The sequence below is a fragment of the Heterocephalus glaber genome, unplaced genomic scaffold, assembly GCF_053883595.1.
Source record: "Heterocephalus glaber isolate CG9 unplaced genomic scaffold, H.glaber_assembly_v1.0 deba00001465, whole genome shotgun sequence".
Lineage (NCBI taxonomy): Eukaryota > Metazoa > Chordata > Mammalia > Rodentia > Bathyergidae > Heterocephalus > Heterocephalus glaber.
The window spans coordinates 918,405-932,859 of NW_028258312.1; the positions used below are offsets into that span (position 1 = coordinate 918,405).

The following is a 14,455-nucleotide window of genomic DNA, read 5'->3' on the forward strand; positions in this document are numbered from 1 at the left end:
ATCTGGTAGAGAGGAGGAAGCAGTCTGGCAGAGAAAGGGAACCGATGAGGCAGGGGCAACTAATGACTTGCTGGAACAATGTCCCCAAGTGGCACATGGGGACAAGACCTAGTACACAAGTAGAGAAGTGGCCTTAGCCAGGATCAGGACACTTTGCTCACAGGGCAGGAGGAAGGTGGGCCAGGGGTGCAGAATTAGGTAGATGGGTGAGTGTAGCACTGAGGGCCTGGGAAGTCAGGTTATTTTCTCAAAGGTTATCAGCTGAAAGGGTGGATGGTTATGGCAAGGTTGGGCTGAGGGCGGAAGAGGAAGTGTGAACCAGCCATTAGCATGGGGAGAGGTGATGGGCTCCACACCCGAGCTGTGCATGCTGGACAGCACCCCAGGCCCATCTGAATTCCCCAGGTTGGGCTTAAAGTGGGACAGTCAGGGTAGTGGCTTCCCATACATTCAGTGGCACAGATGCAGTCTGGAGCTGGCCAGATGCTGGATTTAACCAGGCCTGGGTTTCACCAAGCAATTATGAAGACACACAACAAAGTAAAGGAGTCTACAGCCATACTACCCTGAACACTCCCAATCTCGTCTGATCTCAGAAGCTAAGCAGGGTCGGGCCTGGTCAGTACTTAGATGGGAGAACAAAGTAAAGAGCTGGAGTCTGCAAGGAAGGAAGTCTCCTGACTTACACAGGCATCTGCCTTTGAGCTGGCCCCACCCCTGCTCAAGTCCCTCCCCTGCTGGTGTCTAGAAGGCCCCACCAATTCCCACTGTGTTATGTGGGGTCTTCCTTGGCCCTCAACTCAAAATGAGCTCCTGAGAGAGGGGGCCACAGGGGGAAATAGCCTCCCAGACACTCTTCCTCTGACCTGGAAGGTACCTCAGACCTCAGGCACTCAACACTGCCTCCTCCTTCACCCTTCCCAAACCACTGGTAGCAGCTCCTCCTGCCCCTCTGACCTCGGCTAGCCCAACTCAGGCCCCTCCATTTGTCTCCCTAACTGTTTCCTCACTCCATTCCCTCCCACCAGTGCCTCCTGACTGGTCTCTCTTCTGCCATGATGGCCTAACCAATCCCCCTTCTTCCTCAGAACACTGTGCCAGGATCACTCTCTCTGTAGAACCCTTAAGTGGCTCCCTGTGCCCCTGGGGAAAGGCCAACTGTGGCCCACATTCCTGTCTCAGCCTCCATGCCCTCTTCACTCCTTTCTCTGTGCCTCCTCTCTTCCACATCAACAGAATCCACTTGACTTGTGACCTCCCCACCCCATCTCCATAGGATCTCCACTGTCTGGCACCCGGTCTGAAGTAGAGGTCCAGTATGTTTTACTAGTGCGTGAATATGTACCCTCACCAGGTGAATGAAGCTTCTAGAGGTAGGGAAGTGGGAGGAACAGAATCAAAATAATGGGACCCCTCATCCAAGTAACCTAACTTATACCACCGACTACAGGACAAGCTAATAGCACGTGCTTCCTGATGTGACACACTGGGGAGTGTATGGAATTACCTATGGGATGTGTTTGCCCCAAGATGCTAAACCTGAATCTAATTATGAGCAAGTAAGAAGACAAATCCAGAATATGAGATATTCTTCAAGACTTCAAAACAGACAATGTCATGAAAAAAAAACTTTTTTAAAAATCAAAGGACTATCCAGATTAAGAGACATAATAACCAAGTAAAATGCATATTCCTTGACCAAAATTTAAAAATGTTTAAATAACCATGCAGAGCATTACTGGAGCAACATATTAAGTTAAATCATATCATTTTATATGGTTTTGTTTTGTTTTTTTTTGGTAACGGGGATTGAACTCGGGTCCTTGTGCTTGCGCAGCAGGCGGCAAAAAAAATCATAACATTAAATTTCTCAGATATGGTAATAGCATAGCCATTTTGCAGGAAAACATCTTGTTTCTGGAAATTCATGCTGAAGTATTCCCAGGCAAAGTGTTTGGTTGTCTGCAACTTACTTTCCAAAGATAGGTAGGTAGGTAGACAGACAGAGAAACCAATGTGGCAACATGTTAACAACTGGCAAATCTGGGTCTCTAGATAATGGGTGTGTGGTGGGTACCTGCTGCACTATCCAGAGTGACAAGGTAAGAAGTGAGGCCGCAGGAGGAAGGGGTATATGAAGATGCTTCAAAGAGAGCTGAGGTAGGTTTGGCCATGATCCTGCCCTGGGCTGGATGCTAGAGTGACACAGGTCAGGCAGGCACACCCCTGGAATGGCTCACCACCAAAAGAGGCCCAGAGCCCAGGAAGCAGATTCCCCTGGGAGCATACACCAGATGGGAACCAAGACTAAGAAAATGAGAGGCCCAAAGGATACCTGCAGGACGCCTCTTGGCCAGGGCAGGGACCTGGACCCCTCCCCACCTCTGCCAGCTGTGGCAGGAAGCCAGGTCTGGCCCCAGGCCCATCCCACCCCCGAAACACCCCTTGAGGGGTGACAGCCTGAGTGTATCCTCCCTTTCGAGGAGCCAGGCTAAATATGGAGCCTCAGACATAAGATGCCGCTCAAAACAGATTTTCCTGGAAAAGACCATCTGTCAAGGGAAGTCTAGAGCATTGTCTGTCTAGAGAGGCAGCGCAGATCTGCAAGCTAATGTCCAGAATGGGAATGCTTTCGTCCCACCTCCCTCAGAGACCCCAGTTTAGTGCCTCAGTTTCCTCAAGATCACCCCATGGCCCAGAGAGAGATGCACTCAGGCCCACTTTTCTCCTAAGCTGAATCTCCCGGGAAGAAGAGGATAAGGTTAGGGACATAGGTCTGAACATCAGAAAGTTCTCCCCGGTGAGAGAACTTACTAACTTCTCTGCCACTTACTAACCAAGTGACTGAACAAGCAACTTCTCCCTGAGCTCTAGCACCCTCTCCACAAAATGGAAGGAATGGCAGTGCCTCCATCTAAAGGTTGTGGGAGAGTGAGCACCTAGTACAGTGGTGCTGCTCAATAGATGGTAGACGGAAGTGGGGAAGATGACATCCCCCATCCCCTCTCTCTCAGTCCTGCCAAAAGCAGGAAGTCACTCTTTCCAGCTGGCTTTTCTCCCTTCCTTCAGGAAAGACCTCGGAGGCACTATGGGTCAGGTCCTCTGGAGCACTGTGCACCCCATAACCTGGAAAGCAGCAAGAGAGGGGCCCCTCAGCCTGGCACAGGGCAACCCTGGGACAACAGGATACAAATAACCCAAACACTGAGACTTCAACCTGCCAGGGGCACTACTGGGGGAGGCCTTTCAAGGTCATCCTCGTCACCCCTCCACCTTTAGCTGGGCTACCACCCACCCACTCACCTCAACATGTGGGACCCCTCTGAGGGTTCTGGCTGCACGCTGTGGGCCTGCCATGTTCTACCAGGACAAAACGTTGCAGAAGCCCCACTCAAAATCACTGTCTCTACCACTCAGCAGGAGAAAGGGGCTTCAGGAGGACAGATTTCTCCTCTACAGTTATGGGATGGGCCCGAAAGGGGTGGTGGCCATGTTACTGATTCAGAGAACCCAGGTCACAGAACTCATGGCTTCCCTGAGATTGGGCCCTAACCTCCCAGGAGAGGGAATTGAAGGACTGTATCTGCCCAGGGCCAGGGGTTGGCCTTGAAAGTGGTCAAAGCACCTCAGTCCCTGTCCTGTAAGCTGCCCAAGTGACTGTATTAAACAGCTCTTATCTCCAGGGTCTGGAAGGAGCTAGGGAACCCAGGAGAATCCAAGCACACCTCCCCTCAGACCCAGCTGCCCACCTGTGCTGGCCAAACTGGTCCCTCTTCCTGGTCCTGAGCCTGCCTGGAGTCTTGGACCTTGTTTCATTGTGACTGCTACATCTGCCCCCAGTTCTCTTCCTGCACCCCACAAGATGGCCCCGAGACAAAGGGGTGGGCATTGGACAGTGTCTCCCCAGGCCCATTCAGAAACAATGCCCCCAATTCTCATTCCAGGGAGCCCTCAGATTCTCCAGTGACAGCAGAAGTCTGGATACCACCTCCTAGGAGGAGGCCAACTGGTCAAGGTGGGCCCCACATCTGGACTCCCTGACCCACCCAGCCCCAGCAGCCTGCTCCAAGGCCCCCTCCCTTCCTGCTGCCGCCACAGCCATTATGTGTCTCCCGGCCTTGCCTGCTGCCTGCCACGCCCCCACGCTAGCCCCTGCTCTAGCGGTGGAGCCAGCCAGCCAGGGAGGCCAGGCCACCAAGCCCGGCTGTCAAAGTTGGGAAACTGGAAACAGAAATAAATCCTCAAAGCTGCTCTGTGGTGAAGGTGGCTGCTGGCAAGGCCCCAGCACCCAACACCCAGAGCATGGGCCACCAAACTGCCACTGGCACTCTGTCACCGCACACATTTACACTCAGGTTATACAAAAGGGGGAGGGGGATCCGGAGGCAGAGCCCCGGAGACAATTGGGCTGGCCAGCCCTGACCTTCCCTGGGGGCTGGGTTGGGCTCTTTGCAGTGCCCGCACTCCCTGGCCCAGACCCGGCCATCTCAGGCTTCCTCTCTCGGCCCCATCTCCATGACAACCGTATCCTTCGGATGCTCCAGCCACCGCAGAATTGATCTCAAAATGTAGCTTTGTTAGCAGACCCCAGCGGGCACAGAGGGCGGAGGGCGGCTCCTTGCAACCCTGCATGAGTCCCTCTGCCCACAGCGGGGACCCCTGCCCGTCCCCAGCCTGGCCTCGGGAGAGGAGGGGCGGGGTCCCGGAGCGCGCTGGCTCTGGGGACCCGGCGGCCCGCGCCCCACTCACCGCTCCCAGTCCCCGCCGCTGGGTCCGGTGTCTCACGGCGGGGCCATGCGGAGGCCGCCGCTGGACTGGCCGTCCCTCCCCGCCGCCGCCTGTCCCGGCCCCGGCCCGCGTCTGTCCCTTCAGGTGGCGGAGCCGCGGCAGTGGAGGAGCTGAGCAGGAGGGGGACGGACGGCAGGAGGGAGGGAGGGAACGAGGCAGAGGGGAGGGAGGAGGAGCAGGAAGGCCGGGGAGGAGCGGGGGACTTCGGGCGCTCGGAAGGAGGGCACAGCGGCCACCCCGCAGGTCCCCCGCGGCTCCTGGGCCCCCGAGCGCTCAACCTTGGACTCCGGCCCCGCCGGGGGGCGCCGCCAGTCCTGTCCTGCCCGGACCCAAGCTGGGCCCTTTAAGAACGTGGGGGAGGGACGCGCCGAGAGGACCCGCCCCTTCCCGGCCCCGCCTGCGAACCCCGGGAGACCCACCCACCGCCCCGCGGCGGGGCCCAGACCCAGCCCCAGCCCCAGCCCCAGCCCACTCCAGGTGAAGGGGGCGGCCCTCCTCCTCTTCCGGCGGTACCTGGGTCTTCTGACTCCTGCCCTCCAGCCCCCAACACACACACCCCAAAACACACTGCCACCCTGGACATCAGGGCAGGGGAGGAGTAGAAGTGTAGGGCAAGGTGGGGTCTCAGAAAGGAGGGGAGATGGGAACCAAGCTGGACAGGGCAGGAGAGAAGAAAGAGACCCTGAGCCAGGAGCGAGGAGGGAAGCAGTGGGTCCAACCGAGGACACCGCGCATCCCAGCGCCAGGTCAGGAAAGGCCACCCAGGTAGCTAAAAGATAAGGGGCAGAAAGAGTACTGGGGGCCGTGGAACCACTTCCGAAGGCACGACCTCAGCTCCCTCCCCCAGGGCTGGTCATGACCTTGAAGCCCTCCCCTGGGTCCAGGGCTCTAGCTCGAAAGAGGGTTGACCACACTGAACTTGGGCTAGACACTAAGAAGAACTTCCCGGCTGTGGGGACCTTGCAAAACAAGATCCCACTTCCCAGAGAGGTAGAACCCTCCCTACCTCAGTCCTAGCCGTCTGTCTAAGGACACCGAGGCTGGAGGAGGACTCAAGAGCCTGAGAGGGGGGAAATCAGGTCAGTCAGGCCCAGCCCCGGGAGACTGCTTTCCACTTCTCTCCCACTCTAGCCCTCAGGGGCTTTCACCATACCCAGCTCCTCCTCAGATCCTGTTCCACCCTCTGCCTGCTGGGGTCCTGATCCTGCTATCCTCAGTGAATTCCTGTTAGGTCCTCAAATCCCTCCTTAAATGCCTCTTCTTCTCTGATCTGCTTTAGAGACACACACACACACACACACACACACACACACACACACACACTTGAGGATTCTCTTTTTAGGAAACACAAGCAGGATTGGCTGACCTGTGAAGGATGTGTGACCTACTCAGGGTGCCATCTGAGTTGTGATTAGTCTCCCAGCCTCAAACTGGGCTATAGCTGGAGCTAGGGTTTCATCAACTATGAGGCACCCTCTGCTTTTAAGTGTGCATCTACTGAAGGCCAGAGTCCACACTGAGTGCTTCTCATGGGCCATATTTGATCCTCCAAACAATCCTACAGCCAATTTTACAGATAAAGAACCAGAAACTCCAAGAGCATACATAAGTCATCTGCTCAAGGGCTAGGGAGGTCTGAGCCCGTGGAGCTGCAGGGCAGTTGAGAGAGCACTCAGACCACACTCCTCACTGCCCATCCAAGCCTGACATGTACCAGCCCAGAAACCAGGGGGCCACTCCCTGGGCAGGGCTAGGGTCTGCCTGAAGGGCACAGAGGGGCATGGCTTCCTGCTACCCTACAGCCAAGGCCTGAGGACCAGCAGCAACAGGCCTCACACCCAGGTCACAGTGGGACACTTCTGGGTTTCCATTTGCTCACCTGCCCCAAGAGGATGGTAACAGCTCTGTCCTGTGGGGCTCCGGTGGGGACAAAAGGATGTGTTCAGTGCCCACCCACACGAGACCTGGCACATGGGGTGCTCCTCGGGCCATGGTGATTCCAGTTGTCATGGTGATTTATTCAGCAAGTGGGTTACTCCCTTCTGGTCACCTGACAGACTCTGGGCCCCCAACCCGATGGTTATGGGAAGGAGAAAATGGACGAGATGGAGGGAGAAAAAGACACGCGCTCCTCATCAAATCTGGGCCAAGCTGGTACCAGAACTGAGGCTCCCTGAAAATGCTCCTGTCCTTCACAACTCCAGGAGCCTGTCATAAAGGCCAGGAGTGGGGTCCCAGCCCAGACTCTGCTCTGCCTGGCCCTGTGGCCGTGGGCAGCTGTGCCACTCCCTGACCTCAGTGTCACCTCTTGTCCAGTGGACAAGCTCATGTCTCTAGGCCACCTGGGTTCCGAAGGCAAGGGCCTTGGGTGTGCTGGGCACAGGAGCAGGGAGCATGGCCATCACTCCTCACAGCTACCCTCACCCCTTGAAAGGGCAGGATCACATCCCCTACCCAGCAGCCAAAGCCCTGTGCTCCCAGCCCTCCAAGGAGCGGGGCCAGCAGCTCCTCCACTTCTCCCTCTCCAACCCACCTACTCACCTCTGGGCTCTCAGGAAGCAGGCACTGGAAGTGGGACAGAAGACCCCAGAACCACATGGGCACACACCAAAGGGTCTCCCCCACTGCACACTGCCCAGCCAGGGCTCCAGGGGAGAACACAGAGAGGTATGGGTGGCCCGGCTATACTGGGAGTGGTCAGCACCCTGGGCAGGAGCAGGGGAGCAGCTGCCAGCCTGCCACAGCCTCTGCCTCCCTGAGGCCCTGCCAGACACCTCCTGCCTGCTCGTGCCCACCCTCAGCGAGCAGGCCAGGTGTCCAGGGGGGAGAAGAGGCTGGGCCCAATACCTGCCCACTGGGGAGCTCATCTGGCCCCAGCAGAGACTTGGCTCAGGGCCCCTAAATTCCTCGCATCCAGAGAAGAGGGAGGGCCAGGAGGAGTGCTGGTGAGGGCTCCTCAGGGATCCAGACCCCCAACCCCAGCACCTTCCCTGTCCATGGCCCTCTCCAGATGTTCTAGGACCCCTCCCCCTCCCCTCACCCCCTTCCCTTGGGCACTGCACAAAGGCGCCTGGGCTGCACTGAGGGTGGAAAGGAAGCTGAACCCCAGCCTGCTTTCCTGTCACCATGCTGTGTGCCCTGGTACAAAGCTGCAGCTGCCAGGGCAGAGACATCTTTCTCTTTACACCAGAGTGTCTGTCTCTGTGTCCCTGCACAGCCAGGGCCGCCTGGAACAGCCACACTGACTAAGGTGTGTTTGAGATGTGTGCAAGGTGCTAGATGGGCTGGCAGTGGCGGGGTCCTCAGTGGCTGCCACACCCCCAAACCCCTTTTGGCCCCCTCCTCAGATGGTCACCCCCTCCTTGGGACACTCTCTGCCTTTCAGTAAGAGACTCCCTTTGGCCTCCCTGGCTGGACCTCCTGCTCTTCCTTTTCTAGCCCCACCCAAAAGTGCAAATGCCCCAGGGCTCTGTCTTCTGCACTCCCCTGATGGCCCTCAGCAACCTCCCCAAGGTGAGACCCGGAGGCCCCAGGGCCCACCAGGCCCTGCCTGAGCCCAGGCACCCTGAGCTCCTCTTCGGGTCTGGTCTGTCCTCCCATTGGCCCAGGCCCAAAGCCTGGTGCTGTCTTCACCTCCCTTTCTCACATCCCACATCCAAGCCCTGGACAGCTCTGCTACCACCGTCCTGGTCCTGGCAGAGCCACCTGAACCATCACTGTCACCGCCTAATTGGGTCTCTGCTTCCACCCACCCCCTGCTCCCCCCCACTGCCAGCGCAGCAGCCAAAGGGATCCCATGAAATGGAAGCTGATCGCTGCTCTCCCTGCTCAGAATCCTTCAATGGTTCTTGAGTTGCTGGGTCTTTTCGCCTTTAAGTCCTGTACAGTCTGGCCCCAACCCCTCCCCAACCCTACTCCTCTGCAGCCCTCTGACATCCTGCCCCTCCCACACCCCAGCACACTCCCACCACAGGGCCTCTGTACTGGCTGAGTCTCCTCTGCCTGAAGCCCTCCTCCCCCAGGTGTCTGCATGGCCTGCCCCCCACCCCCTCCAGGTCTCTCTCCCTGACACTCCCCAAAATACCACTGTCCCACTCTCACTTCCCATTTTCCTGCTTTCTTTTCCTCCAAAAGTGTGTGTGTGCGTGTGCGTGTGTGTGTGTGTGTGTGTGTGTGTGTGTGTGTCAGCATGTGTGTATTTGTTTTTCCAGTAATAGAGGTTGAACCTAGGGGCTTCACATAGAGCTACATGGCCTTTTAAAATTTTTTTGTTTTGAAACAGGGTCTCACTAAGTTGCTGTTAGTTACTTTTCTCTCATTGCTGAGACAAAATACTCAACACCCAAAGTTATGGGGGAAAGGGTTTATTTAGCTCAGTTTGGTAGTGGTTTCAGTTCATAATCGGCTGGCTCCAAGGCAGAGTGGCATGAGAAACAGTTCATGGCAGGCAGAAGGCAGCAAAGCAACAAAGAACAACCACAGCTCTTTCTGTCCCTTATATTTTATCCAGGCTACTTAGGGCAGGTAGCACTCACACCCTTAATCCTAGTGCCCTTGAGCACCATGAATCTATCCCAGCATCACACACTCTAGATCCAACCACCTCTGAAAAAGCCCCATCTATGACTGCATGAGGCTTTGTGGTGACATCTAGACACAAGCCATAACAGTTATTAAATTGCCCAGGCTGGGCTTGAGCACCTCCTGCCTCAGCCTCCCAGAGTGGAGTTACAGGGGTGCACTACCACATCTGGCCATAATGTTGTTGATATATTACTATTTCCTTGTTTTTTCTGGTTGTCTGGCTGCCTACCATCACGACCATCACTAGGCCATGGGCTCCACAAAGGATTTTGCTCTTTCACTCCTGTAACCCTTAAGGGCTAAAACAGTGCCTGCCGCAGAGTAGGCAGGACCCCATCAGCAGATAAGAACAGTGGTAACTCAGATACTAGAAAGGGGCCTACTTCGGCAGGTGGTGGAGAGGCCCCACGGCAAGCACCCTCCAGGCTCGCACAGGGCAGGGCCTCCCCACCACAGCACTGTCACAGAGGACCTCTTGCTCCTCTCAGAGTCCCCAGATCAGCCTGAGCCCAAGGCCAGTGTACAGTAGGGACCAAAAGGGGATGAACCGATGAATGAGTGAGGAGTCAAGGGCAGATCCCAAACAGGCCAGGTGATCCCTCGACAGGACCACAGGAGCCCATGCTGTTGGAGCCACAGAGGCCAGGTGACTCCTTGGAACCTACCTGTGACAAATGAGGACACTACCTCTGACATCTGTGTCAGCTAGGAGTGGGAGGAGGAGCAACCATTCCCCTTGGACAGCCCCTGGGGTGAGGGCCGACAAGTGCGAGGGAGGGGCTGCCCGTCACCCGGAACATCAAGGCCAGGGCAGACCCAGCCCCTACCGCCCCCCCCCCCCCGCCGCAAGCACACGGCCAGCACTGGTCAGGCCGGTGACAAAGCCCCGCGGGGAGTGCCAGGAACTTGCAGTGCCCAGAGCCAGCAGGCCGCCGGCCCAGGGCACAGCAGTGCATGGCCCAGAACTTCATCTGAGGGCCTTTGTGGGTCTCCGGGAGCCTGTCCAGGAGCATGCCGGGAACGGCCAGGGCGCTATGGGGTGAGCACCCCCTGCTTCCTGAGGTCCAGCTGGCCACGCAGGCCTGGGTGATGGGGGGCCAGAGGGAGGACCCTCGACCCCTCCTCCCTACCCTCGGGGAGGTCCCGCCACGCTGTCCCAGGAACTCAGAGCTGCTAGCACCAGAGTGGCCAGCAGGTCCCACCCCCCTACTGAGATCCAGGGAGGACGGGGCTAAGCCGGGTTAGGGCAGAGTTAGGATTGGGGCTGACCGTCTTCTCATTTCATGCGCTCCCCTCAGGAAGCTCGGCAGGGGGGAGAAGCGCAAGCCTTTTTCCAAAGCGAAGGGACCCTAGTACGGCGGGTCTTGCCCGGGCAGGATACGCTGAGCCGCAAGGTTCCGGGGCGCGCGGCTCTCTGCCGCCCTCTGCTGGCCGAATCGAGAATTACCGGAGCGTCAAGCCACCCGTCCGAGCCCCCCCGGAAGTCGTGGGCAAGGGCCACCCCCTCTTGCTCGCACTGAGAAAGGGAGACGAAGGAGGTCGTGTGGGACATCCGCCTGCCCGAGGTCCAGCCGCAGACGTCTATCACCATCCTCCGTGTCGTGATGCTTGCTCTTTCTGGAAGTCCTGTGTGTGGTCCAACCTGTGTGCTTCCTCAGCTTGCCCAGGCTGTCTTCGGAGGCCATGCTCTTACACAACACCGAGAGAAAATGAGGGCTCCCCCAACACCCCCATGGCGACTGAGGGCCCCTCTTCCCTAACCCAGCGGCCTCTGAGAATTGAAGGATGTGCAGGAACTTTGCCCCCCTGCCCTCCAGCCGGGACCTTAGGGGTCTAACTGGACGAGATCCGGAAGCCACCCCGCCAAACCCTCGGAGAGCCCTGCGAAGAGTCGGGCATTGAGGCTCTTTTGGGGTCTTGGCTCCACCTTCTGGTAGCTACAGGAACTGCACCTCCAGGCTGTCCGGGCGGGAACTCCTGGACATTACAACAGACTTCGATGAAGCCTGGGGCCCAGCTCAGCTTGGCACACATTATCCCATTCCATCCTCACAGCAACCCACGAGGGGCCGTCATTCATCCCATTTCACCTTTCAGGAAACTGTTGCTCCCTGAAAGTTATGACTCGCCCCACAGCTCTCTGCCAATATGTGGCAGAGCCCCGACTCCACTTCCTTTGTATTAACTGGGCTCTTACACCTGCACTGGGGCCCGGGAACAGCTCGCACTCTGAGGGTGAGGGAATCTCCCATCCTACTTCCCACGTCAATCTTGGGAAGGCTCCATCTTAGCTTAGCTTGCTTAAATTAGTGTCTCCATCCTCCCCTGAAGGTCTGAGAGGCCCTCCTGCCAGGGCCAAGACAAATCTGTTTTCATTCCATTATGGTTTGGATCTAAAATGTCTGCTGAAAGTCTCATGTGTGTGGAAGATGATTGGATCATGAGGGCTAATCACTGCTAAGTTCAAGCTCACAGCTAAAGGTGAAGATGAAGGGCTGGGGGTTTAGCTCAGTTGCACCGGAGTTCGATCCCCGGTACCAGAAAAAAAAAAAAAAGAATAAAGGTGAAGATGGGCTTGGTCAAAACAGATGGGTCACTGTGGGTGTGACTCCCATGCTCCTCCCTTCTCTTTGTTTCCTGTTGGCCATGGCGTGAGCACCTAGCTGTCTATCCTCCGACAGCCTGTTTCTATCTCAGAGCTGGGCGACAAACATGGACTAAACCCACTGGGAACTGGGACCCAAAATAAACCTTTCGTTAAGTTTCAGGTGTCAGGTATTCTGTTCCAGTGACAAATAAGTGACTAAAATGTATGTCCTCCTTCATCCAGCACTGGTAAGTGCCCTCCATATACCCAACCCCTCTACCCCAGGGCCGCTCACCCCATACATCCCTACAGGCCCTACCATGCCTTACTACCTGCCCAGTCCAGGAGCTCAGGGATGTACATTGTAAATGTTTGTTTGTTTGTTTGTTTGTTTTTGAGATAAGGTCTTTCTTTGTACTGCAGGCTGGCCTCGAACTCAAGGCAATCCTCCTGCCTCAGCCTTTTGAGTGCTGGGATTACAGGTGCATTCCACCACGCTGGGCACGTTGTAAATGACTGCAAGTGACAGACGCACAACTCAAAACTACCTGGGTGGAAAAGGGCTCATGTAAATGGAAAGTCAAGGCCAGGAACTGATCCAGCTTCACGCCATAGTGCCAGGCTCTCCATTTAGGCTTCCTCCACAGCTGTAGCCCAGTATGCCTCGGCACTGACGTCTTTTCCAGGCAGGCTCTTTCCACAGAGCATCCAGTGGCTAAGGCAGCACGAGCTCATGTCCCTCTTTGAGGGAAAATGCCTTTCCCATCCGGACAGGGGGAGCAAAAGTCCCAGGACTCTGTCTCCCAGCTCAGCCCTGAACAAACTAATACAGTCAGAACAGTCACTGCCTCCATGGAGTGGGGAGTGAGCTCCGCCCCAGGCCGCATGCGCGCTAATAGTGGGCGGGGACAAATCCCAAAGGAAAGTAGGAAGTCAGCCAGTAGAGGGGGCGACTGCTGCTCAACGCTCGCCTTACCAGACGTCCACATTTTCTGGGCTTTAATTTTTAGATTGGCGATTCCTTCTCAAATTATCATACTTCCTTCTTTCTTTTATTCATTCAAATATTTATTGAGCCCCTACACGTAGCACGCACTATTCTAGGCGAACCATATCAAGAAACAAGTCAGACAAAAATATTTACCTTTCTGAACAATGCTGCCAGTAGGGTTAGGAAGAGAGGAGTAAAAATAAACACAATAAATAAGTGATGTAAATATCTGTCAGGGGAGAGTTCCAGGGAGGAAAGAGCCAGTGCAAAAGCCCTGAGGTAGGTGGGCGTGTAGTGGGCATGTTCAAGGGACAAAGGAAAGGCTGTATGTGACAGCAGAGGGGCAGTAGGGCGCAGAGGAAATGGCCCCTTGTGGACATTCTAAGGACTGTGGCTTTTCCTGACATAAGGAGCCACCAAAATTTGGGGGCAGGCAGCTAGCTTGATCTGATTTATGGATTGGGGGGGGGGGTGTTTTAGACAAGGCCTGGATGTATAGTTCAGGCTGGCCTTGAATTCACTGTATAGCCCAAGCATGGCGATCCTCCTGCCTCAGCCTCCTGAATGCTGGAATCACAGGCTTGTGCCACCACACCTGGCTTGATTTATGGTTTTATAGGATCCTCTGGCCAGCCACGATGGTACATGCCTGTAATTCCAGCACTCTGGGAGGCTGAGACAGGAGAGTTGAAAGTTTGAGCCCAGTCTGGGCAATTTAGTAAAACTCTGTCTCAAAATTTTTTTAAAAATGAAAGGGTTGGGGGTATAGCTCAGTGGCAGCATGCCCCCAGGTTCAGTTCTCAATAAGGGGGGGTCAGTAAGGCATCATTGGGAGGCAGACAGAAAGTCCTGGGTTAGAGATACACATGGGGAAGAGGGGAGGTCACCAGCAAAGGTGGTGGGTCAAAGGCCATGAATGGAGCCCTGAGGCCCCCTCAGTAATGACAGAGGGGAGAAACAAGAAGGAACACTGAGGAGAAGCATCCGGAAAGGTAGAGGAAAAGCAGGAGAGTATGGGATCTGATCTGCTGACCAAGTGAGGAGACAACACCAAGGAGGAAGGGGATCCACTGAGTCCCTCGCTTCTGTCGGGAAGATGAGGCGGGGACACTGACACTGGATTGAGCAATGGAGGCCACTGATGACCTCAACAAGAGCCATGTTAGCGGGAAGGGTAGGCAATTCTGACGCAAAATATTTCCAGGCATTTTCAAGAGATCTGAAGGATGCTGTGCTGAGACCATGGTGAAGAGCCACAGCCAGATCCCAGTTCTGTGAACTTGAAGCCAGTAACATAACCACTGTCAGGTTGTGAACAAATAGAACAAGAGCCAGATGTGGTGGTGCACACCAGTAATCTCAGTCCTTGGCAAGCTGAGGCAGGAGGATCTCTGTGAGTTGGAGGCTAGCCAGAGCTACCCAGTGAATTCAAGGCCAGTCTGAACTACACAGCAAAACCCTGTCTCAAGGGCCAGGAATTTAGTTCAGTGGTTTCGCCGCCTGCT

At 55.9% G+C, this 14,455-nt stretch overlaps 1 protein-coding gene and 1 long non-coding RNA gene across 6 annotated transcripts in view; one reads left to right on the forward strand and one right to left on the reverse strand.

Annotated features, from left to right (window-relative positions):
- Psd2 (pleckstrin and Sec7 domain containing 2) overlaps nucleotides 1–4,888 on the reverse strand; it is a 43,616-nt gene extending 38,728 nt beyond the window's left edge. For 4 of the 5 annotated variants that reach the window (XM_087180795.1, XM_004841852.3, XM_087180794.1 and 1 more), the window contains exon 1: nucleotides 4,750–4,888. The gene's annotated coding sequence lies outside the window, so the exon portion shown is untranslated. The remainder of the gene's footprint in view (nucleotides 1–4,749) is intronic. The other variant, XM_087180793.1, reaches the window with a different exon arrangement.
- Nucleotides 4,889–10,231: 5,343 nt separating this feature from the next.
- On the forward strand, nucleotides 10,232–11,783 carry LOC110348491 (uncharacterized). The gene is made up of 2 exons (XR_002393758.2): nucleotides 10,232–10,411; nucleotides 10,671–11,783. It is a non-coding gene; the product is annotated as an uncharacterized LOC110348491 (long non-coding RNA).
- The last annotated feature ends 2,672 nt before the right edge of the window (nucleotides 11,784–14,455 follow it).